We start from the raw sequence: 24,807 nt of genomic DNA on the forward strand, positions 1-24,807 counted from the left end.
AAATTTTAAAATATATTACTGAGTTTTATTAAAGGACAAAATAAATCACAAACCATATCAAAGATATTTAAAGGCATTTTCCATAGAAGAAAAAGAGAAACAATCTCTTTTACATTTCTTTAACCTTTATTTTATAGGTAATCATGATTGCAGTCAGTGGTTTCTGAGCCTTTATATCTGAGCTGCTCATATTTCCATGAAGCCCTACAGTGAATGTCACAATTCAATTTTTAACATGCATTGATGGTCATGAATGTATAATTGATACCATTGAAATGGTGACCCTTCTGCTCCTTCAAAGCTCTTTCTTGTTATAAAACATGTAGAAGGATATTATAGTTTATTAGCAATCATTTTCTACTTTAAAAATTTAACACTATCTAGAGGAAATTTCATGTGAAACTAGTAGCAGTGAAATCCTTCCACAAGGATAACTAAACTTTCTTTCATTATAATTGCCTTTTATTTCCCTACGCTTAAAAATCATGATCAGCAAACTATACCAGGAGAAAACTTTAGCATACATTAAAATAGCATCTGCCATTTAAGTATTTAAACTATCAAATTTGATAGGAAGTAATTAAACAATTTTCTTTTCCCAGTGACATTTTGGTTCTCTGTAAAACTTGTACATTCTTCCTTGTGAGGACTTCATTTTGTTCCCACAAAAACAACTTTAAAAAGTCTAACACAAGGCCAGAGGCAAAGTTTTATTTGGTAACTTAGGAGTCCACCTAGATAAGGGTTATAAAAAGGATAAGAAAAATCCATTTTAGGGCAAATAATGGACTTTGAAGAATCTCACATCGATCCGCAGGCTTCAGGACACAGCCAGGTGCTCTGATGAGTTAAAAGATCTGGTAGGTAATTAGAAGTTAAGGGATTTCCATTTACTAAAAATATAGTCTTTGATATGGATGGAAGATTTCTATATCCTAAGTCCCTAGAATCAGATCTGGTCTATGGAGCACTCGATCTATGAGTGTTAATATATTTTTAAAAATTTAGAAAAACAAGCTCTTGGGCACCTGGGTGGCTCAGTCGATTAAGCATCTGTCGTCAGCTCAGGTCATGATTCTGGGTTCCTGGCATCAAGCATCATGCTCTCCACTCAGTGGGGAATTTGCTGCTCCCTCTACCTCTGCCTGCCAGTTCCCCTGTTGTGCTCTCTCACTCTGTCAAATAAATAAATAAAATCTTAAAAAAAAAAAGAAAAACAAATTCATTCTTCCCATCCTCAGAGATGATTCTAGTAATTTCACTCTCCTGAGCTATTGCTAGGCACCAATATTAAAAAATAGCATAGTTAAGTTTTATTAACTTCACAAATAATACTTTTAAGTTAAGAAACAAAGAAACAATTGGTTCTCAGTTTTGTACTCGTTCACATATCTCCTTTTCCTTTTAAATGTTTGATATACCATGGTCATTACTATGTATAAAATTGATATTCTTAGAAATCGTTTCTACTACGTATTGTTTATTTCACTTAAAAAAGTTTTCATCCCTTTGAGTTCCTTGTTGGAGTGCTGGAGGGGTCAAGCTACTAGGTCCACAAAACAACTTTTCTGAATCCTGAGTTGGCATTGAAGAATGTAATTGTCCACATAGATAATCCAGAAGCTACAAAAGAGATGCAATTAACTTTAGGAGCTGTAATATATGGTTTCTTGATGTCATCATAACGGTCATTGCTACAGCCCAAGAATCAGTGTATTCCCTTTATGCAGAACAAGAATGGTTGTTAACGCAGAAATATTATTGGCAAAGTTAGTGAAACTTTATATTATTTTTAATACTGGCACCTCAAATAGCTCAGTAAAGTGAAATTACTATAGTGATTTTCTCTAGTAAGGCTTACACCTAAGGAAGGAATTTTTAGTAATAATGTGAAAAAAAGGCAAAGTCAGAGGTATATAATCTTAAAACACAGTAAAGAGGAAATGTATGACTAAAGGTATGTATATATATATATTTTACTGTACAGCAAACGAGAGTGCAGCATAGAGGAGAATACTTTTCCAGTGGTTTTAGGGGAACCTCTATATGGTACTCCTATGCATTTTCCAAATATCTTGTGTTAGTAGTTCATTTCTATGCACACCGATTGCTTCTAAACTTCTCCAAACAAGTTTAAGATGTGGAGTAGGTGCAACTTCCAATTCTTGTTGGATGTGTGGTTGAGAAATAGGTATCCAAGGAACAACTTCTCATTATTTAACTTCTGTATTGGAGACAGGAGTCATTGATAAGGTCTTTTCCAGCAGGTTTGAAGGTAATCTCTCTTTGGTGGTTTCTCCAGGATATTGGTTCATCTGGTCTTAGGTAATGTGAGGGGCTGGTTCGGTGATTTTTGAGGAAAAGCAACCTCTACCTGTTAATACTAGGACCAATTATATTTGATTATCCCTCTACAATGATTAATAAGATCAAAATTTAAGTTATTGGAATCCAATATGACTGGCAATATTTCTATTGCAGGGGCCTGCTTTTGACTGACTTATGAATAGATGATCAATCTATGAACACCCAAAAGGCAAGGCCACAGGGTCACATGAGTTAAGGGTAGCAATTTAGGCCATGGAAATTCAATAGTATCTGATCAGTTAGCTAATTTTAGTTTAAACATTTATTTTTTTCCACTTTTTGGCAGTATCGGGAGTGATAGGACAATAAAGTTTTTGAGAGAGTGATAAATCTTTTCATAGTTTATAAACAACTGTCACAGTAAACTATGTACCTCTCTCACCAGGTAGATACATTTGAATGTCCCAGCTAGGAAACATAAAATCTTTTTTTAGGCAGTGGGGTGGGGGTGGGGGTTAGCCATTGTGAGCATAGTAGTTTTACTTGGCCAGAGTAGCCTATTTAGCATGATAAAATGCTCAAATATTGTGTCTCAACTCCACATTCTCTTTTTTGTTATTGACCTTTACATTACTGACAAAAGACATCATCACATAATTATTACTGCAAATATGTTTACTTTCAGTGTTTATACTTATTCTTTTATTTATAGCAAATTGACATACTGTAGAAAGGGCCAACTTTTGACCATTCAAACCCATTTTGTTCCTGGTTAGGAATTGAATTCTACAAGAGTCTAACTATGTGTAGCGAGGTTGGTATCAACTCATTTTATTTTTAAGATAATTACCATGAAGAAACACCTATGTTGGTGTGCTGACAAACATCTTTCTCTACAAAATCACGATCATGATATTCTTCTTTGTATAAGATTTATAGAGTTGCTTGATTAAAAGTATTACAAAAAGTGAATGGTAATATGAGAAAAAATATAATCATCATTTATAATTAATTAATTAGAAAAAAAGGTGTGCATTTTTCAATAGCCACAAAATTCATTAAATATACAAGATTTGGAATTAAAGATGATCCTAGTAGTAGACATGAAAATGCTTTGACTAATTTAGTGGAGGATTCTAATTGCTCTGAAGCAAGAAGTGGAAATTTTGGCTATTGGATCAAGGATCAGTTTTCATAGACATTGGGTCTTTGATGTGGGCCTTGAGTTAATGCCCTAAGAAAATAATATAAACCTCCTTATATTCATACAAAAATAAAGATTTACATTAATCTAAGAAGAATCAATCTGGATTCTTATGGTGTTCCGTTCCATTTATTCTATCTATGCCCATTAGCTTTTTCCCCCCCGGGATTCTGGGATCCTGGGTAATTTTTTGCTCATTTTTTTTGGTCTCATACATAATGTAAGCATTCTAATTCCTAGATCAGCTATAATCTGATTATGTGCAGATAAATTAAAGGAAGTTCTAATATATTTTATCTGGCAGTTCTATTTGCAGAGTAAATCCTGCTTATTAAATTTTACAGGTTATATCAAAAAGAAGAAAGGAATACTCTTTTGATAATAGTCCTCAAATTGAAGATCCATGTTAGAAATTGAAAATATTTTGGATTGTTAGGAAATTCTATTACTTGAGTGGTTCTAGTAAACTAGAGAAAATAAAGTTAGCGTCTACAGGTTTATTTCTCCCCACACTTTCTATACGCAAAAATTTGTCACTTGCTCTTTTCCTGTATTTTCTGGTACAGATAGATATTTTACTTTAAAACAAACTTAACTCTCTTTTCTCCTTTTATACTTATTATAATTTGTCTTCATTCTTAGTTCTTCTAAACAATCAGCATAGTCTTTAAACAATACACTAATCTATAAAATGCATATTAATTGTGGACAGCGTGAACTCTAAACTCATGAATATATTGTCATATGTCTATATTTGTAGACAATGCCATTTGGAAGTTAAGAAAAATGACAAGAAGTTTTTTGAGTACTAATATTTTCCTCAAAGGGATGTAACTGAATAGTTTTTGATGGTCATCCAAGTGTTTCTTATCAATATCATAAACTGGATCGTCTAATAGACCTTTTTTTGCAATAAATTCACATATATCCTCATCTCTTGGCTCTAAATGTTTAGAAGAGGAAATTTGGTATTATATTTCATGAATAAGCTGATTGTGTTCCCTAGAGTTAAAAGCTGTTTACTTTTTAATAAGGATCTCTAAAGTTTTGGTTATTTTCCAAATTGTAAATTGCATTTCAATTTATATTTTTCTGACTAAATTTTTTTTCACACTTGAGTTCATTCGTGAAAAGAGTGCACCTGTTTCCTTTTAATTAAGCTGCTGAATCTACCTGAGCTTTGAGTCTACCCGAAGTCTAGTTTTTAATCTTTATTGAGTTTATTTTTGAGTCATTGTTTGGTCTTTGCAAAACGAACAAACAAAAAAATGCTTCCTTCTTCTTAACACTACATTATGTAGTGATTTGCTTCCTTTGTAGGCAACAAATAATTTTATACAATTAGATTATTTAAATCTTACTTCTACAATTCTGCTTTTAACATTCTTTTCTTTGAGTCTCACTAACTAGACTAGTTGCTTTATATCTATAATGCAAAATAATACATCTCCAATAAAATCCTGAATTCTGCAGCAAAATTCTGTATTTTTTCTTGTGGCTTAGGAAAATTTGTAATTACAGTCCTTGGTTTGACTTGATGCTCTGAGTTCCAGCAGACATTTTATTATCAGAGAATAACCTTTGGCTTATAAGCAAAATACTAACGATATTAGAGGAGAAAAATAGAAAAGTCTTTGGTTAATGACTTCACAGTGTTCCCTATAATACCAGCCTTTGATCAGTTACCTCTGGGCTCCCTTTACATGATAGAATAAACGTGATTTCTGAAGTCACCAAAATTGGGCCAATTCACTAGCAATTGAATCTGAATTCTAACAATACAAAATTTAAAAATAATTATAAGTAAATGTAAAGTGAATATAAGCAAGAATGGCAGGTTAATAAGTTTAAAACACAACAAAACAGCAACAGCAACAAAACAGACATCCTTTGGGCAGCATACATGAAAAAGAACAGAGAAATTGCTCAGGTTACTTCATATCTAGTGGGGGAATTGCATGAAGGAGTGAAGAAAAATCCATCCTAGCAAAATACATAGAAAGAGTCTGCAACTGGAAATATTTCAGTGATGCTCATCTTTCCATGGGTGAGAACACTGTTGCAAAGTATAAACAGAAGTGAAGATATGAATCTTTGCTTTCCTTTTTTTTTTTTTTGAATCTTTGCTTTCCCTAATGAAATGAGAAGCTCTTTTTTAAAGAAAGTGTCTTTCTTTATCATTTTTTTTAAGATTATGAATGGGATATGTCTGAATATTTTGAAAATCTTCATTCAGTGTCCTGGAGTAGTTGAAAAATTAGGAGAACTTAACAAACTTCGCTCTGTGATGTACAGTATGCAATGAAATGAAAATCATAATTTCTCTCTTTTTCTTCTTGCTCCTTGTCCCCCATTCTTGTTAATAAGATGCTTACCTTAGTTATGTGATTTCCTTTTAGGTTGATAACTGTTTCTTAATTGTAAATTACAGATTTGAACAAATTGATCTTCTTGAACTCCTCTAGTTCTGACATTTTATAATGTTACGTTCCATATCTACAATTGTGATAAAATATGAAAATATTATCGTAAGTAATAATTAGAAAAAAGACTTCTTTAAAATTTATAGGATATAATGGAAACTGTAGCCCCTCCTCTTATGCATTACTAAGTTAGAATGAGTGGTGATAAGGTACTTTTTTAGATGGGGCACTTTTTTATATGGATTTTGCCATAAATCTAATTTAAATAGATTTGATTTAAATAAAACCACTTGGTATGCTTTTTAAATACTATATATATATATATATATATATATGCTATATATGTGTGTGTATATATACACATACACACTATTATATAGTTTTTAACCACTACATGTGTTATATAGAATGTAATATGTTGTATATATGACACATATATGCTATATATTTATATATATATTTAGTATATATTTAAAATTCATTTATTCATTAACAAATGCAAATTAAACACTTCCTGTGCCCTGGATACTATTCTTTGCATATTAGTCACTTTTGTAGAAAGGAACACTTTAGGACCTCTAGATAATTTCATAGTAGTTTTTAAAAGCTTTCTGGACTTTTTTCTTATTGGAAAGGCATTGAAAACCTCCAGTACTTGTGTTCATTTCCTTCCACTTTCTGGACAGGTAACTGCCCTTCTCTTTGCCCAGACACATCCATCTCTGTGACCTCTTATACACCTTTTTCGATAATTCTTGCTTTCCTGTTCAAGTGAAGAATTCATCTTCTATTCTATAAATAAAGAATGACAGTCTCTTAAAAATAATCCTAAATAGTCCCACCTACACCTTTTTGATTACCTGAGGAGAAGAATATTAATATAGTTACTTTTATTTTAATCATCACAAGCACATCGTTAGTATACTGCTCTTTCATTAAGTCAATCTTGCATCACAAAAGAAAAGAGCAAAGTGTTGGTACATTCCTGGTTACATATTTAATATGTTTTAAGGATTTTATTTATTCATGAGAGGCAGAGAGAGAGAAGCAGGTTCCCTGCAGGGAGCCCGATGTAGAACTTTATCCAGGACCCTAGGATCACGACCTGAGCCAAAGGCAGATGCTCAACCACTGAGCCCCCCAGGCATCCCACATATTTAATATTTTTAAGGAAATTAATTTTATCAAAACTTAAAATATTTTCCATATTTAAATTTGTTATTCAAAGTGTTCTTTTGTAGTCCTATTTCCTGATCAAAATGCACAGATAAAAAAGGAATGAGTGTCTGGGGTGAGGTGTGTGTATGTGTGTACATTTGTATGAAAGTTGTGCTTTTGTTTTGTTCACATTTTCTTCACACAGGCTTTGCTAGTCTCCTTAGATATGCACACTTTTTCAGAGAGTTTCTATAATTCTTAACTTTTGAAGTCTTAGAAAAGAAGGAAAAATAATATACTTTAAAAGTAGCCTATTTCTTAGAGACCTTTTAGATGCCTATCTAAGTCCTATGACCATATTTTTTGCTACATTATAAAGTTCCATAATTTATTCATTTCAAAGTTCTAGGATTTAAGTAGTATTTTTGTCAAAATAAGAAGAATTATTAGATTGCATACCCATTAACAGTGAATCTTCAGTAATGGAACTCTTTGTAGTAGATCCATCTATCATTTGCATAGATTTCTACAAAGCTTCCTAACTTTGTTGGTTTTTTTTTTTTGGGGGGGGGGCGGTTTTATTTTGTTTTGTTGTTTTTTTAAGTAGGCTCCATGCCCAGGGTGGAGCCCAACAATGGGCTTGAACTCACAACTCCGAGATCAAGACCTGAACTAAATAAGATCAAGAGTTGGAAGCTTAACAGATTGAACCACCCAAGGACCCCATAACTTTTTAAAAAAACAATAGGCTATGAAACTACTAAAACTTACCAAAGTGACACACATAAAACTTTAATGAATTCTACATTTATGCTGCTGTAATGCCTTTTTATTTCACAAAGTCGACTTTAAGATATTAATTTCTAAGGGGAAACCATTAAGCTTTGGACTGAAGTTGTGGTTTTCTACACTATTACAGATAGGTCTTCATAAATACTCAGGCTTTACTAGTCTCTAGGAACTAATGAAGTCCAATTAAAATTAATGAGCAGATTGCATTGGATAACTGCAATTTTCAAACTTATCCCTACTAGGACTTCCAGGAAACCAGTAGAGTTTTGCATCAGAGTGCGTGGTTCCCTTCTGCCACCAGTCTGCCGTTAATTCCCGATCCCAGACTACTTTTTGATTCTGCATTTCTTAGCAAAAATATAGAATACAGGTTCAGATCCTTGGTAGTCATTATGCCTACCAAGACTTTCAATGCTGAGACTGACCAGAGCTATGGCAAATTGAGCAGGAGAATAATTATCTTTCTTTTTTTTTAATAATTGTCTTTCTTTTGTGTCTCCCTATTGAAAGGGTACACGGTGTCACTCAATTTAGGAGACAATTCTTTTAGATTTGCTTTCACTTATTCTTCCCAAGACACATACACACTTCTGAGGTGGCAGTGCTGGACAGCGTTCAGAGAGCAGTAGCTAGGTTGTCAAAATATCAGCCTGTTCTGTGTTCCATAAATTTTATTGCTGAATCCTATTTAATTTTGGCCAATTTCTTGCCTTATAATAAAATCTTTTTTTGAGAGGCACCTGGGTGGCTCAGTTGTTGAGCATTTGCCTTCAGCTCAGGGTGTGATCCTGGGGTCCTGGGATCAAGTCCCACATCAAGCTCCCTGCAGGGAGCCTGTTTCTCCCTCTGCCTATGTCTATCCCTCTCTCTGTGTGTCTCTCATGAATAAATAAATTAAAAAAAAAAAGTCTTATGAAACCGAGTTTCTGTCACTCTGCTCCTCCATTTTTCCAAGTGATTCCCAATTATAGATCTACCTTTCCATTGCTAATTTTGTTCATACATCTGTTCCTCTGGTGAGTGTGTTTACATATTATATTTTTTGTAGGACCATATGAATTAAAGTCAATTGTTTCATAAATTATCTCTTTTATGTATGCATGTATGTACTCATATACTATTTTAAAAGTGTGCATGTGAGAGAAAGACAATAAGATAATTTTAGGTGCTAGTTCACATACAAGTGTGTGTATGTGCATGTGTATGTATGTCTGTGTATTTTCTATTATTCTATTCTAGGAAAACACAGGTTCTCTAAATGAAATCAACAATAACTAAATATAGTAGTTTCACAAATTAGCTGGCTGTAGTATCTTTTTATTAAAACATCTATTGTTTTTGGTTATTTATGTTTAGATTGCATTTCAAGAGCAATTCAGATTTCTACGTAACATATAGTATTTGAGGTCCCAATTTCCAATTAATAACCCCTCAAAATATAAGTATGTTTCTCACTTTGTAAAAACTCATTATTACTCTTGTGAAAATGGGCACAAATTTTAATGTTTTTAAGTAAAGTCTATCCACAACATGGGGCTCAAGCTCACAACTGAGATGGTGCATGCTCTACCAACTGAGTCAGCCAGGCACCACAAGTTTTTTTTTTTCTTTTTTTTTTTTATTCATGAAAGACACAGAGAGGCAGAGACACAGGCAGAGGGAGAAGCAGGCTCCCTGTGAGGAGCCCCATGTGGGACTCGATCCCCGGACCCTGGGATCACGACCTGAGCCAAAGGCAGATGCTTAACCACTGAGCTACCCAGACATCCCCAGGCACCACAAGTTTTTTGTTTTTTTTTTCTTTTTGAGAGAGAGAGAGAGAGAGAATGGCTTGAGAGGCACAGAAAAGGAGAGGGAATCAAGCAGGCTCCCAACGCAGCATGGAGCATGATGCAGAGCTCCATCTAACCACCCTGAGATCATGATCTGAGCCCAAATCAAGAGATGAATGCTTAATCAACTGAGCCCTCCAGGTGCCCCTCACAAGTTTTGATTTTTCAAAAATATCTTCCAACAGCTAATTCTCAATAAAAAATGTTAGGGATATTGTGTGTATTCTAGTTTAAAGCCGCAGGAACCAAGAAAAATGAAACAAAATAAAATATTTTTATTACTTCTTCAATAGAAACAGTATATCCATTAAAAACGTTTATTTCTACCAACAAATCCTTCATTAGATTTTGAGTCTCTGTCTTAATATTAGCCAGTAACCTATTTGAATGCAAAAAATAATAAAACTTTTTGGCCAACTTTGATTCCTCAAGGTGAATCACATGGGTAGAGACCCCCAGTTATACACTAAAATTTTCATTCTGTAACAGCTAAGAATACACACACACACACACACACGCACGCACACACGCACACACACACACAGACACCACCTCATATCAATTTGGAAGATCTGCAATCTGGTAATCAGAAATTATTCACAGCTTTGAGAGTACATCAAGTTTAGCTCCTGACACATATTCATAGTCAGGTAAAGTATCCTTGAATAGAATCCTGCTTCCAGCACAGATTCCAGCACTCTGTAAAAGCAAAAGAAACTTTCCCCGTAGACCTTTTTATTTCAATGCCTTTCAATATTGAAATTTCCCTTTATCCCTGGAAAACACACAAACAATATTTAGATTTTAAAAAATAATATCATATTCCTGAATGATTAAAAAAACTTATGAGAAGTATGGAAATAACAAAAAATATACAACTTCTTTGCTATCCTGTACTCAAAAAATTCTAATGCCCCGGTATTAATTATTTTTTAGATTATCTAAACTTAGACATTCATGTAAAACAAATGAGATAAGGCATATCGTTTTTCCAGCTTCATTGAGATATGACATACAACAAAGTGTCAATTTAAGATGTACAACATGTTGATTTGATACACTTACAGGTTACAATATAATTACCATTTTAGAATCAGCTAACATTTTCCTCACCTCACATCACTACCATTACTTTCTTGTAGTAAAAATATTTAGGATTTTCACTCTTTGAAATCTTCAAGTAGGAGCACCTGGGTGGCTCAGTCGATTAAGTGTCTTCCTTCAGCTCCGGTCATGGTTCCAGGGATCAAGGGTCCTGGGATCAAGCCCCACATGAGGCTCCCTGGTTGGTGGGGGGCCTCCTCTTCCCTCTCTTTTGTGGTCACTTCTTGCTCTTGCTCTTTCTCTCAAATAAATAAATAAAATATTTTTAAAAAAGGAACTTCAAGTGCTGTTGTTATCTATAATCACAATGCTGCACATTAGATTACCCCAGAAGTTTTTCATCATCTAACTGGAAGTTTGTACTCATTGAGCAACACCTCCCCATTTCCACCTCCCAGCAGCCCCTGGGAACCACTTTTCCACTCTCTGTTTTAATGAGCTAGAGTTTTTTCAAGTTTTCATCTGCAAGTGATATTATGCAATATTTGTCTCTCTCTGACTTAATCTGCTTAGCACAATGCCCTAAGCTCCATCTATGTTGTTGCAAATGGTAGAATTTTGTTCTCTCCCAGGACTTAATACCATTCCATTGTCTGTGTGTATGTGTGTGTACTAAAATAGTACAAATTCAGGTCTAAGAATTGGAAATAACATTTAATATATTATTGGTTATTGCTGCTTGAAATGATTAAAAGGTACCTTTAGATCTATCGCTCTAGAGATAGTTTTCTGTTTAATATATGAGATTTCACTGAAGAGAGCCGGGGTGGAGTAGTATTCTCTGGTTAAAAAATTGTTCAGTTTTGTGATTATATTTTTAATTTAGTAAGACATAATCTCAGAAAAAATTAAACAACTCTGACAGAGTAGAAGAAACTTCCAAATTAATGGAAATATTTGAAAATCTCTTGAGCTGTAAATTGGAAAGAGGTAGATAACCATTTGCATAATAAACTTTGTGTATGTTTACTTTTTAAAAAAAATCAAATATATATAAAATAATGTTTGATGTTCAAAAGTAATCAGCCATAAGTTTGGGAAAGATAAAGCCAGTGATAGCTGATTTTATCATCATCTTTTTCTCCACTGGGTTAAATATAGGAATAAGTAAGTCTATGGGGACAGAGGCTTCTCATGCAGTTATATTCTTTTGACTTCTTCGGAAATTTACCACAAATTGACTTCAACTTGGTTAAGAGCCCTTTGGACAATATGATTGTTCCTTTAATGTAGCTCAAATATTATTTCCCTTAGCTCTTCCTAATAGTGATAAAATCAGGCCCAGAATACACAAAAGGAACTATATGTATATACAGATATATACATAGATCATTAGGTGTGGGGAGTTTTGAATTGTGTTCTTTATCGAAGGACAAATTAAAAGTGAAACCTCTTCCCTAGCTCTCTCCAATCAGAAAAGTACATGTGTCCTCCATGTCTCTGTGCTGACGATGAGCATGTCATGAGCAAGTCAGCTAGGTCTTCTCTAACCACTTTTACCCGTTGGCATAGGCATGTTTGGAAATGAGCCTGCCTTCATTTTCTGTACCATACATTAGAGGATGCAGTTTTATGAAGGTCATTGTATGAGTTTTGTGCCAAATTTTTATAGATTCCAGCAGCAATTGACACTTAAAAATAACTCCCCACTAGCCCAAATCCATTGATCTATCTTTGGTCATAAAGAAGGTGGCATTCAGACAAGTGCCTTTGATAAGGAAATGAAGTAATGCAGGGGATGAAAACGTTTTATCGTAGAATAATTAAATGAATGAATATTCAAAATTGGACTAATATGCTAATGGAAATTTTCACTTCTAAAAAAGTGGCATAACTTGCTTTTATGCTATAGGGCTTTTGCTGAAAACTCTTGGATTTGACAGTACCTTGGCTACTACTAACAAGGAAATTGTCTGGGGTTCATTGCCTTGTTATTTCTGCTGAGAAATTTAAAAAATACATAAATAAAGAAAAAAATAAGTGATGTTCTTGACCTTCATCAAATCATTCAATGTTTTGCATTTAATGAAAATTTCTGAGAATGTCCTATTTTATACTTTACTAGTTTTGCATTATGGTACCCCTCTGGGGCATTTCAAAGAACACATTCTCTTCTAAGGTTTTGTCCTTTTTATTCACTAACTTTAAAAGACTGATTTCATATTATGAAACTCATCCAAGACTTGAAAACCCTTAAAGAAGACTCTCTATGTATGCATTGTATGCTTCTTTGAAGCTAAATTTTGCCTTTGAAGATGTTTGCATCTTTGAACATAGACCTTGCTAATATATTTGTAATCAAAAGAGATTGAAAGTGTTGGGTGTCTTTCATCATGGGAGACTTTCCACTAAGAATTACTTTATTGAGACTATATACTAAATTTATGGTTTAAATTTTTCATTAGTCGCCTGGATTCCGTTTTTAAAAAGTATTCCCCCCGACATGCCATGGAGAATGCAAATTTATATATTGCTTTTTTTCCCCTCTGCCTAATATCAATCCATCACTCATTTTTAAATTAACTTGTTAGAAGATATTAACTAGGGCCACTCAGTGTCACAGTTTTAGCTGAAAATAAAGAAGACAGGTATAAGGAGTAGTTGCAGATGACAAAGGCAAAGAAACAGAAAATTGCAAAACAGTGCATAAGGTTTACTCGACTTGGGTATGCGCAGGATGCTACATGAATAGAAAAGAGTTGAACATTCTCTGTGGACCTCTTAAGTTTCTGCACATCTTGCAAAGACTGCCTCTGTTTTCGATCACCTTTTCAAGGCTACTTGCAAAGCAAACATCCTTGTAAATTAGAAACTGTCTCCTTCTGGAGTAAAGGGCAGGCTATTTGATGTCTAAATATAAAAATACTAGGTTAAAAGTCAGGCATGCTTACTACTGAGTATGTAAGATTTGGGTTCTCTAAACTCAGGGATCTTGTCCTGTAACCCAGCTCACTGTATATGCAGGTGTCTTCCAGGCCTACTTGTTTCATTTTATTAGAAAATGGCTGTGGCTATCATATTGTCTTTCATCTACTCTGGGATCTCATGTCTTCTGCCAGTATCCAGGGACCTCAGGCAGACTAACATGTTATCCTGCAAGTACGGCAACACATATCTGACCCTTCACAGCTTTTGACAACAGAGCATAGATCCTTAAATTCTGCTGTTCTTGAATCTGGAAGTCAATAATGGCTGCTGAATCCCATCTGCTGTTATTAAATTTGTATTATACACTTTTGAAATAGAAATAAATTGAGTATGCACAAATTTCTTTCTTTTTTGTCACCTGAAATTCAGCTTAAAACATTTACAAAGGGAGTATGGTTAAACATTGAGTTTTAATCCTTAATTTGTGTTGAAAACACAACTAGTTTAAAATCTTTTTTAAAGCATTTTTTAAAAATCAAATTAGGATGCATGTAATAAAATGTTAAGGCATTGAAAATGGCAGCAGACAGTTACATTGATATTTCATTCTCATTTTGGCTAATACCTGAGTTTTTCTTCAAAATACTTTTTTCACATTGCTTTTAATTTTGGTAGAAATATTAATCAGACTATCTTTCTGGAATTTATAGCATCAGCATAATTATTCAAGACCCTAAGCTAATTCATTTGCATATTGCCATCCTGAAGAATTAATTACCTATTGTTCCTTAGAAATTGTTTCTTATGCCAAATATAGAATAATTTCTTAATTCCTGGCCTTTCTGTTACTTGCCTGGTCAGCTTTCTCTTTTCAGTAAAGTAAATCTATTATTATTCCAATAAATACCAGCTGTTCCCTTCCCCCTGCTTTTTTTTTTTTTTTTTTAAGTTGACCACATTGATTTTAAATGGTTTTTAACCAAAGATTCTTAAGTGACACATTGGGAATTTCTCAAAGTTCTGTTTGTGTTATCTTACTCTGATAAATTATAAAAAGAATAAATTAGAAACTGAACATGAATTTCAATTATGATAGGAAAGATATACTTAAAGCCCAGTACTAATTATTTAGAAGCTAATAACAAATTCTTTTGCTCTCAGTGTTTTTAAACTTCATCCCCCTAGGGTAGACAACACTTTTGAGCCCAATTAGTGTCATGTTTCTAAAATGAGGAATTTAGGAGTAAATAAGTCAATGAGAACTCACATACCTGTTTCTATTGTAAAACTACTTGGAGATGTAACAGCAAGATTCAGCAGGTGCTTCAGAAAATAGAACTGGAGTCGAGGAGGGGGGATGATGACATGTGAATGGAACTAAGGTGACAGTTACTGCTATAACACCCTGCTTGTTTGTATGAGACTGATACCCAACTACATTATGTATCTTTTCCACTTTAAATAATCACCAAAACCTTGATCCTGAAGATGCTGCTAGTATTTTATCAAGTACTTAAAGGATAAGACCTAAAATTAGAATGGAGGGGAAAAAATGTTTGGGCATTTGGTACCACTGTTTTCTTCTTTGTTCTTTTATATATATATATATATATATATATATATATATATATATATATATAATAAGACACTTTTTCTTTATAAAATCTTGGGATTAAAAATGTTCAATTTGGAATGCCTGGGTGGCTTAGCGATGAGCATTATCCTTTGGCTTGGGGTGTAATCCCAGGGTCTCTATAAAGGTATAAACACAATATTTCTTTCTACGGTTAGCCCCATTTCTTTCCCAAAGATAATCATGGTCGGGATGCCTGAGTGACTTAGCGGCTGAGCATCTCCCTTTGGCTCAGGGTGTGATCCTGGACTCCAGGGATAAAGTCCCACATAAGGCTTCCTGCATGGAGCTGCTTCTCCCTCTGCCTATGTCTCTGCCTCTCTCTGTGTGTCTCTCATGAATAAATAAATAAAATCTTTTGAAAAAAGATAATCACAGTAAAACTAATTTGGTTTGCATTAATTTTGGCCTATTTATGCAAGTGCCCCAAGAACAGTGATTGACCAGATAACTTTTTTTTTAAAAGACTCTTTTGCTGGAACTTTGTAAGCAATGTACCAGGTCTATTTTTTCCAACAGACTTTATTGACTTCATAAAGTCAAACTTAGTTTTTTAAAACTGCCTGGTTATATCTGAGTTTAGGCATGCCTCTCAAATATAATATTCCAGTCAAAGCCTTAGAAGTATAACTAGTTTCCAATTGTGTCCTGTTATATGGAGAATAGATTCTCATTGAATCTATGTAAATAACTATTTTTCAAAAGAAAAAAAAAAGAATACTCAAGATTTGCTGAATTGTGGAGAGATCAGGTGGGGAGAAAAAGTAAATGTTCCCTCTTTGTTTACATGGGTATACTTACTAAATTGTTGTGAGTCAGACATAGCTTAAGAGAAGTTTTCTTAAATTTGGAAAAACAACACATTCAGCAATATTTCAAACAAGAAGCTGCAAATATTCTATCCTACGCTTCAGCTCATTCAGCCTCATATTATTAATTTTCATTCTGTTTGAAACAAGTTTTGCTCATTAGTTCTAGGGATTCTTATCCAGTTTACTTATATGATCTTAAAGGGCCCTGGATTTACCAGTTATCCCTTCCATAAATTTCCTTGAAGAAACACCTTTGCGGGAGTATTTTTGCAGAAACATCTGAGTAAAATATCACTGCCTGTAAATAACAAAAAGACTCTTTTAAAAATCTATCATTCAGTATTTAATTAGGGTTCATTATAATGGACTTGAGAAGAACTTTGGTTATTCCGTGACAGTTCACATTAGAAAATAACTGGAATTAGGATGATAACATTATACTAGAATATATTGGACTTTAGGAATTTCATACAGTTTCTGGAACAGTTATGTATCTATACAAATACAACCACGTGCCACCACACAGTCCCCAGAGCCTTTGGAGAGTTCTAGGTATAATAAATTGGGTTTAAGAGCTCTCCCACAGGACATGTGAAGATATAGGTTGTATGTCTTAGGTTTGCCATTTATCTCTGCTTTGGCTGAAGACATTATCATTGGGGGAGAAATATATGCAGGTGGGTATATATTTTTCTCCAAACCAATCTATATATTGATTTGAATTAAACATTTGTATTGTATTGTATTAAGATTTTATTTATTTATTCATGAGAGACCCAGAGAGAGAGAGGCAGAGACACAGGCAGAGGGAGAAGCAGGCTCCCTGCAGGGAGTCCAATGTGGGACTTGATCCCAGGAGTCCAGGATCACACCCTGAGCCAAAGGGAGATGCTCAGCCACTAAGTCACTCAGGCATCCCGACCGTGATTATCTTTGGGAAAGAAATGGGGCTAACCGTAGAAAGAAATATTGTGTTTATACCTTTATAGAGACTAGATTCAAATCCTGTTAATTGTCTTTGAGGTTTTGTAATATGCCTGTAAACTGAACTTGATCTTGAATTCTTCCAGTTTCCTCAAATATTCAGCTACAATCCCAAACTGTTTCCAATTTTCTCCCACTCTTCTGATCTGAAATCTGAAAACAAAGACAACCCTTAAACCTTAAAAGGGAGGATACCAGCTTTCCTCTCTACCCACATAGCATCCAAATTTCATGGACTAGAACCTCAGACATGGAATTTACAGTGAAAGAAGGTTTTGCCTGACATCTGGTCCCATGCAGACCCAGGAGACCTTCACTTCAAATTGACAAGGAAGAGAAATAGCTGACATCCATGTAGACCACTTCCTCCAAGACATGGAATCAAGACTCCATAATTTAAACCTTAAAACATTTGTTCTTTTATGTCTTGTCTTTCTTTACACAGGCATTTCCCTGAAAGATACCACCATCGTCTGTATGTCAAGACCATTGTTAAGGTGTGGGTGTGGGGTGTGTGGGGGCAAACTTTTATATTGCAGGATTTTTCGTCAAAAATGCTAATCTGTCCATGATGCTAGAGACCCCCTGTTCCATTTCCCTGTCTCTGTTAACAACTCCAAACCTGGGGAGATTTGTACCCAGGCTCTGTACAAAGAAAAGAACATAGGCAAGGGTAACTAGAGCGAAGCTAGAGACCCTTGAATTTTACTGACCTCCATGGTTGTCACCTTTCCAGTCCCTAGTCAAAGACTCAAAACAGGAATTACCAGGAGGCATTTATGATTCAAAATTAGTTTCCTTTGGTAGATCACTGCTCCCCTGGCTGGGAATAAATGTGAAGGAGGCTATGATCAGAAACCTCTCCTTAACTTTTGAAAGCATTGTGGAATTTGCTAATAAAACAACAGCTGTTCAACAAAAATCCTTAGGCTTTCTGGCCAAAATTGTTCTTGATAATAAAACAGCCTTTAATTATCTTGTAGCTGAGCAAGAAGCTGTCTGTGGTATAGCCAGCACAACCTGCTGCACCTGGATTAACCCTTGTGAGGAAGTTGAAACTCAGTTCCATAAGATCACTGAGCAAGCCATTTGGACGAAAAGGGTGACTCCTTTGATATTTATTATTATTATTATTATTTATTTATTTATTTTTCCTAAATTATTTATTTATTTATTTTTAAATTTTTTATTTATTTATTTATGACAGTCACAGAGAGAGAGAGAGAGGCAGAGACACAGGCAGAGGGAGAAGCAGGCTCCATGCACCGGGAGCCCGATGCGGGATTCAATCCCGGGTCTCCAGGATCGTGCCCTGGGCCAAAGGCAGGCGCCAAACCACTGCGCCACCCAGGGATCCCTATTTATTTATTTTTGAGAGACACAGAAAGAGAGGCAGAGACACAGGCAGAAGGAGAACCAGGTTCCCTGCTGGGAGCCTGATGTGGGACCTGATCCCAGGACCCCAGGATCACAACCTGATCCAAAGGCAGATGCTCAACCACTGAGTCACCCAGGTGCCCCCTGACTTATTTAATTTTGACTAGTTTAGGCCTTGGGACCAGAGTTCCAAAGTATACTCCAAACACTAAGAATTATTCTGCTTATAATCATATCAGTCTCCCTGGCATGCCTCATTCTCTTAAAAGCTTTCAATGCACATTTGCAGCCTCTAAATACCAAGCAAATGATCTCCCTAAGATTGAAATGTCATAAAAGGAGGGAAGAGAATGACCAATTTAAAATTGTGAACCTAAAGCTGTGGCCCATGAATATCACAGAGGTTAAGAAAAAATCATTATAACCGGTGAATACCATACAGAGGATCAACAAAAACTGTGAGATCTCCAGAGAGGTAGCTGCTAATGTCTTACATTTGGATCATATCTCTCAGTTAAGCCAAGAGTCTGATCGAAGGGCAGAAACCCTTTTAAAAAAGGAAGAAAAAAAAAAAAAAAAAAAAGAACAGGCCTAAAATGGAGTCAGTTGTGCTAAGCCCCATATCAGCAAACCAAGACTTGCAAACCAAGACCTAACCTAATTGTAGTTTCAACCTCTCCCAGGAATGTAATCTTAAAATATAAATCTGGAAATTCCTGGTCAGCACCAAGAAGGTAATCCACCCAACAGACCCCTGCCAAGCCCCAAAGAAAGAGGAGGGAATCTGATCTTTCCTTTCCCTGCCCCATTATGCCTATAAAAGTCTTTCATTTGTTCAACTCTTCAGAGCTCCTTTCTACTTGCCCATGGGATGCTGCCCAACTCATGAATCATTGAAGAAAGCCAATTTGATCTTTAAATTTACTCAGTTGACTTTTGTTTTAAAGCAATATCCTCTATTATTTATTTTGAAGCTGCTTTTTGTTGCCTTTGTAAAGGAACCGTCTAAAGGCTAAGGTTTGGTAGGGTAGTCTCAAAACAGAAAATGAAATCAGATTCTTTCCAGGCAGGCAGCTCTCTTAATAAATATTAAATTGCCTTTGGGTACAAGCCCTGTTGCTTTTTGTTCATGAAAAAAAGAGTGTCCTCTGGCGGGATCCCGTTTTTCTGGCTGTGTCTTTCTCTTCTTCTAGGTCTTTGTTTAAATACACCCTGTGAATTAGACCCCCTCACTGTTATGCTCTATCAGAGCATTGTACTTACAATTATTAATTATTTTAATAATCATAAATTGATGCTCCCACTTCCACCCCCCGCCAACACACACACTTTGAAATGTAAGCCCTAGGGACACCTGAGTGGCTCAGCAGTTGAGGGTCTGCCTCTGGCTCAGGGCATGATCCTGGAGTCCTGGGATCGAGTCCCACTCCTCCTGCATGAGCCTGCTTCTCCCTCTGCCTGGGTCTCTGCCTCTCGTGTCTCTCATGAATAAATAAATAAATAATATCTTTAAAAAAATAAATGTAAGCCCTAGGAGAAGAGAAACCACCTCTCTTCTGTCCTTCATTCTCCCTAGGCCTCAGGGATGTGCCTGGAAACCTGTTAGGTGTTCAATACATATTTACTCAACACTTAAATGAATGAAATACTTTCAGAATATTTTTCTATTTTAACACCAATTACTTTATAAAGCAATTTAGTCATGTGATTCCCACATTTTGTTAATCTAGCTGCTCCTATAATTAACTACTATTTTCAATATGAGAGTTTTCTTTATATAAATGATACTATATTACTTATTTTCTTGGCATTTTTGTTGAGAGCTCTCCTTCAAGAATCTTCTGTTATCTGGTGGTTGTACAATGAATTATAAGCAAAAGTTGAGGTGGGGGGCTTGGGCCATAATATAATCTCTTTCTAGAGAACTTTCCATCTTTGTTTCAATGAATCAACAAGGCATTACATCATATCCAGATTTAATTATGCATTTTAGCTAATTGGATATAACGTGTGAACATTTATAGAGATTTACTAAATCATTGCTATTGGTATTAGTAAAGATTTAATTGAACATATAATTAAGCTAATGCTTGCAAATTAAATGCATGAAAAAAGACATTCTGTATTTTTTCCTATAGAAATAAGTTTCCCATAGTAAAAATTAACATGTTTGGGGAAAGAAATTCTTATTATTTTACCATGAACAATAATATGGCTAATATTTTCCCAAACTTGGGGGTCTGTTGAAACTCTTCAGAACAGACATTTATGCCTTCCATTTTTTATAACCAGTTTACAATCCATACAATACATTTTACCTAATAGGCACCTAAAACAACAACAACAAAAAAAAAAAAAACAAAAAAAAAACAAAGAATCACTGAATAAGTGTCAATCAAGAGAGTAGCTTTCCTTCTTAGGTTATACATATTGTATTAGGCAGGCGATTGTTGTATCTGCCTAATTCAATAAGGAATTTAAAATGTTACGTTTAAACAGAGGCAAAATAAAGCCAGCTGTCAAGCAAGTTAAGTTTTTTTTTTTCTTTTTTCTTTTAATCATCACATAGGAAAGACTTAGAAGAATAAAAGCAGCAGAGGTTGGTGTTTGAATCCACAGCATGGTAATTCAGTAAACAACAAAATTGAAATTTGACATTGTTGACTTAAGATTACTGGTCCTCAGCTAGAGGGGAAAAAAAACAGTATGTAACATGTTTCCCTACCTGACTTATGGTTCTAGCTCCTGTAAAATGTCAAATTGAAAGTGATGAGGAGCAAGCTTCCTACTCCAAAATGTAACAAGAAAAGGCTCAGCCATGTGGCCTACAAAGATTTGCAGAACATCATTTTTACTGACAGCATAACAGACTTTTGTTTTGTTTTCATAAAGCCAAATCCAAATAAACCTATTGAATTTTTATTACATTTATTTTCAAAAAGTCAAGTTTACTGTTAATATCTTTTTGGGATATAGCTGTTACTCTATATTAACATATATATGAGATATTTGCCTCAATAGAGGAACCCATCTAATACTGATTTAATAGACTGTAAGGGAGCAATAGTTCAGCTATTTTGACAAATAATTTTTTTCAAGGTGGTTTAGAACACATTCTTCCTAAACATATTTGTTTTGTTTTGTTTCACTTATTCCTCCAGAAAAAGAAAAAAAAAAAAAAAAAGAGAGAGAAGAGTCACTTGGTATGTGCTAAGCTTTGCACAGATCTGCGGCAAAAAAAAATAATGTAATAAGAGGAAGTCCCTGTCATTAAGACACTGTTTGCTTAAGGAAAAATGTTATCACAAGACAGAGTAATAAATACTTAAACAGGGACATATGTGAGCACTGAGGAAGGACATTTACTTCCATGGTGTGTGAGGGAAAGCTTCCCACAGTAATGCCAGATTTAGAGAGTAATCATGAGCTTTGCCAGCAGAGCAGCTACCTAAATAAATTATCCCCCCATAAGCCTAGACCTTTTTTTTTCATTATTTTGTAATTATTGAATGTTTAGTGATCAGCTATATTTTGACAATTTAATGGTCTGTATTATGAACTAGCATATTAAGAACTTTGTCCTACAATGATCTGAGGGATTGTTGTTGTTGTTGTTGTTTTTTAATATATTTAGAAAATAAGGTCAGCCATCTAGTTGACAAGACACTTTAAGTTAATCTTTTATTTATTCAATTTCCATATTAAAACAGAAATTTTATTGGGTTGGAGAGCATATATACAATTTTTTTTCCTTTTTTCAAATAAACTAGACCTTTTAATTTTAGTTTTATTGGAGAAGATATTGTCTGTGTGTATATATATGCGCGCACACACACATATATATGTATATATATTCCTCTTTCAAATAAACTAAATCACAATACATAGTCTTACATTTAACTTATGGGATGAGGAAGTATAAGCACAGAATGTATCAATTCCTGCTCTACTTTTATACGTAGAAGCAATACTGTCATGTTGGCTTCCCTTCCCCATTGTGTTAACTGCCAAACCCTAGTAAACTAAATGTGAGTCATCTCACTTCAAACAGGATCAGGGAGGATGATGAATCATATACCTGTTTCCAATAAATCCACAAAAGATTCAGCTCTTCCCCACATCTAATTACCCTAGTTTAGGGGATGGATGTGTATAGCCTTCAATCCCTCAGGAACACGGGGGACCTTAGAATCACCTTCAATTATCTTTCCCCCTGAAAGCAGCTGAGGTAGTGCAGAGGGAGGACAGTATACTGGACAGAAGGAGAGAGCAGGTCTGCTCAGTGAGCAGCCCTGACTCACTTCTAATCCTTAGCAGCATGGTGGTTGCTTGCAGTTTAGCCAGTAACTTTCTAATGCTTTTGTTTCTTCCAAAGCCATATATTGAGTAGTTGGTTGGTAACGTGGCCATTCCAGACATCCTGTGTTTTTTACCTTTAGGAGCCCCTTGACTCAACAAGACAAAGACACAGCACTTTCCCCTCTAGGACCTTGGAGTTCTTTCCCTCTAGATATTCAGAGTGACTCTCAGCTTGTTCTTTGGGGAGCTTCCATTAGCACACAATCTGAAGCATCTGCTGTCTCATCAGCATGATAACACCTCTTAAATATATGCCTGGATTCAATTTAAGAGTTGAGGGAATTACCCAGAGGCATCAAATCAACAGCAAGAATTTATCTATATTTTTGGAATCTAGTTTCTTAATTGCCAGTGGCTCACCTTTGTCAGCCTTGTAAACACAGTCCACCGCACTGAAGCTCAAATGCCAGTCAATGGCTAGTCACAGATGGTTGTACATAGAAATCTGTGTGTTAAAAATAAAGAAAGAAAGAAAGAAAGAAAGAAAGAAAGAAAGAAAGAAAGAAAGAAAGAAAGAAAGAAAGAAAGAAATCTGTGTGTTTCTGGGAAATCTTCTGAGAGACTCGTTTCAAAAAAAAAAAAAAGTCTGAGATATTTTACTGTAACTGGCGAGTACATCCAAGGTTGGCATGGTAGGATGGCAGGAGACGCTGAGCTCCAAGATGGCATCACTGTTGCCATTCCTACACAGCAAGCATCAATCCCCTGCACTGTCTCATTTCTCTATGGAAACACCCAAAATTCTAATAACAAACCTGGTTACTGCCCAGAGTGGCTATGAGTTTCCCTCCGTTCTCAGTGCTCATCTATTTAACATTTCATTTGTTCCTGAATTGGAAGCTTTCCTGTCCCTACCCACTAGGATGAATCTTACTACTGTTATTAAAATAGATAGACCCAATGCCACCAGGAAGTTTGGTGAGGAAGTTTTCATTCACCCGAAAGGGAACCAACAACAAGTAGGACAACTGGCAGGTAACTGTCTCAGAAACTACTTTCTCACAGGTAGGAAGATACCTTATTACCTGATTGACCAGACATTTGGGTTAACATGTTTATTACCAATTCTCTTGGACTTTCCTCACTCCAGGTCAACTAGCCGGTGAATTCCTCATCCTTTCACTTCTAGAAATTTGTGTTCCTTTCCACATTCCATGCTCACCACCAAAATTGCTAAGAACTGTGGAGGACCAGGATTCTGCTTGATTTATAAGCTGACACGTCAGGCTGCTATAGTTTCATGAATGATGGCAGAAAACAGGAGAGTCCTGTCAAAGACCAAGAACTTTATTACTCAGACGAACAGCCATATCCAAAGTACTAGCACGTCATTGTGCCAGTTCTTGGTGCGCTCAGTCCCAGAGGGTGTTCTAAAGAAGGCCAGGTGAGTCCTGCACACACCGTAGATGTATTACAGAGAAGGAACCCTGAATCTTTGGTAACAGTCATTCAGCCTGACTGTCTTCTCTTCCAGAAGGAGATGTTATATTTATTATACTGGTCAGTAAGCACGCCTACACTGAGCTTCAGAAGGACACTTTTACTTTTCAAGATTGACTCTTTCCTATCAGTTCAGCATGGCATTGAGTTTCTCCTCAACAATGGTATCCTGTATCCCTGTTTTCCTCATCTAAGGTAAACTGTCACCCCTTAAATTCTCTTTAGAGATTAGAGTTTTGGTCGGCCACATTTTTTACCACTGGCCCTCATCTCTTGAGACAACAAATTGTAAGTTGATCTGGTTTCAAAATATCCGTCCAATATGATGGTAACTTTTAGCAAATACTATTAGATCTCCATCCTCTAAAAAAAGAAGAAAGAAAGAAAGAAGAAAGAAAAGAAAGAAAAAGAAAGAAAGAAAGAAGAAAGAAAGAAAAGAAAGAAAGAAGAAAGAAAGAAAGAAGAAAGAAAGAAGAAAGAAGAAAGAAAGAAGAAGAAAGAAAGAAAAATAAGG

General features: G+C 35.2%; 1 long non-coding RNA gene across 1 annotated transcript; it reads right to left on the reverse strand.

The window, feature by feature from the left end:
* Window positions 1-1,985: 1,985 nt before the first annotated feature.
* LOC112643798 (uncharacterized) lies at window positions 1,986-23,520 on the reverse strand. Its single transcript, XR_007411767.1, has 4 exons — window positions 23,214-23,520; window positions 10,830-11,059; window positions 5,887-6,007; window positions 1,986-2,383 (listed from the first exon to the last, which is right to left on the reverse strand). It is a non-coding gene; the product is annotated as an uncharacterized LOC112643798 (long non-coding RNA).
* Window positions 23,521-24,807: the final 1,287 nt, after the last annotated feature.

This window comes from Canis lupus, chromosome 1, assembly GCF_003254725.2.
Source record: "Canis lupus dingo isolate Sandy chromosome 1, ASM325472v2, whole genome shotgun sequence".
In the NCBI taxonomy this organism is placed as follows: domain Eukaryota; kingdom Metazoa; phylum Chordata; class Mammalia; order Carnivora; family Canidae; genus Canis; species Canis lupus.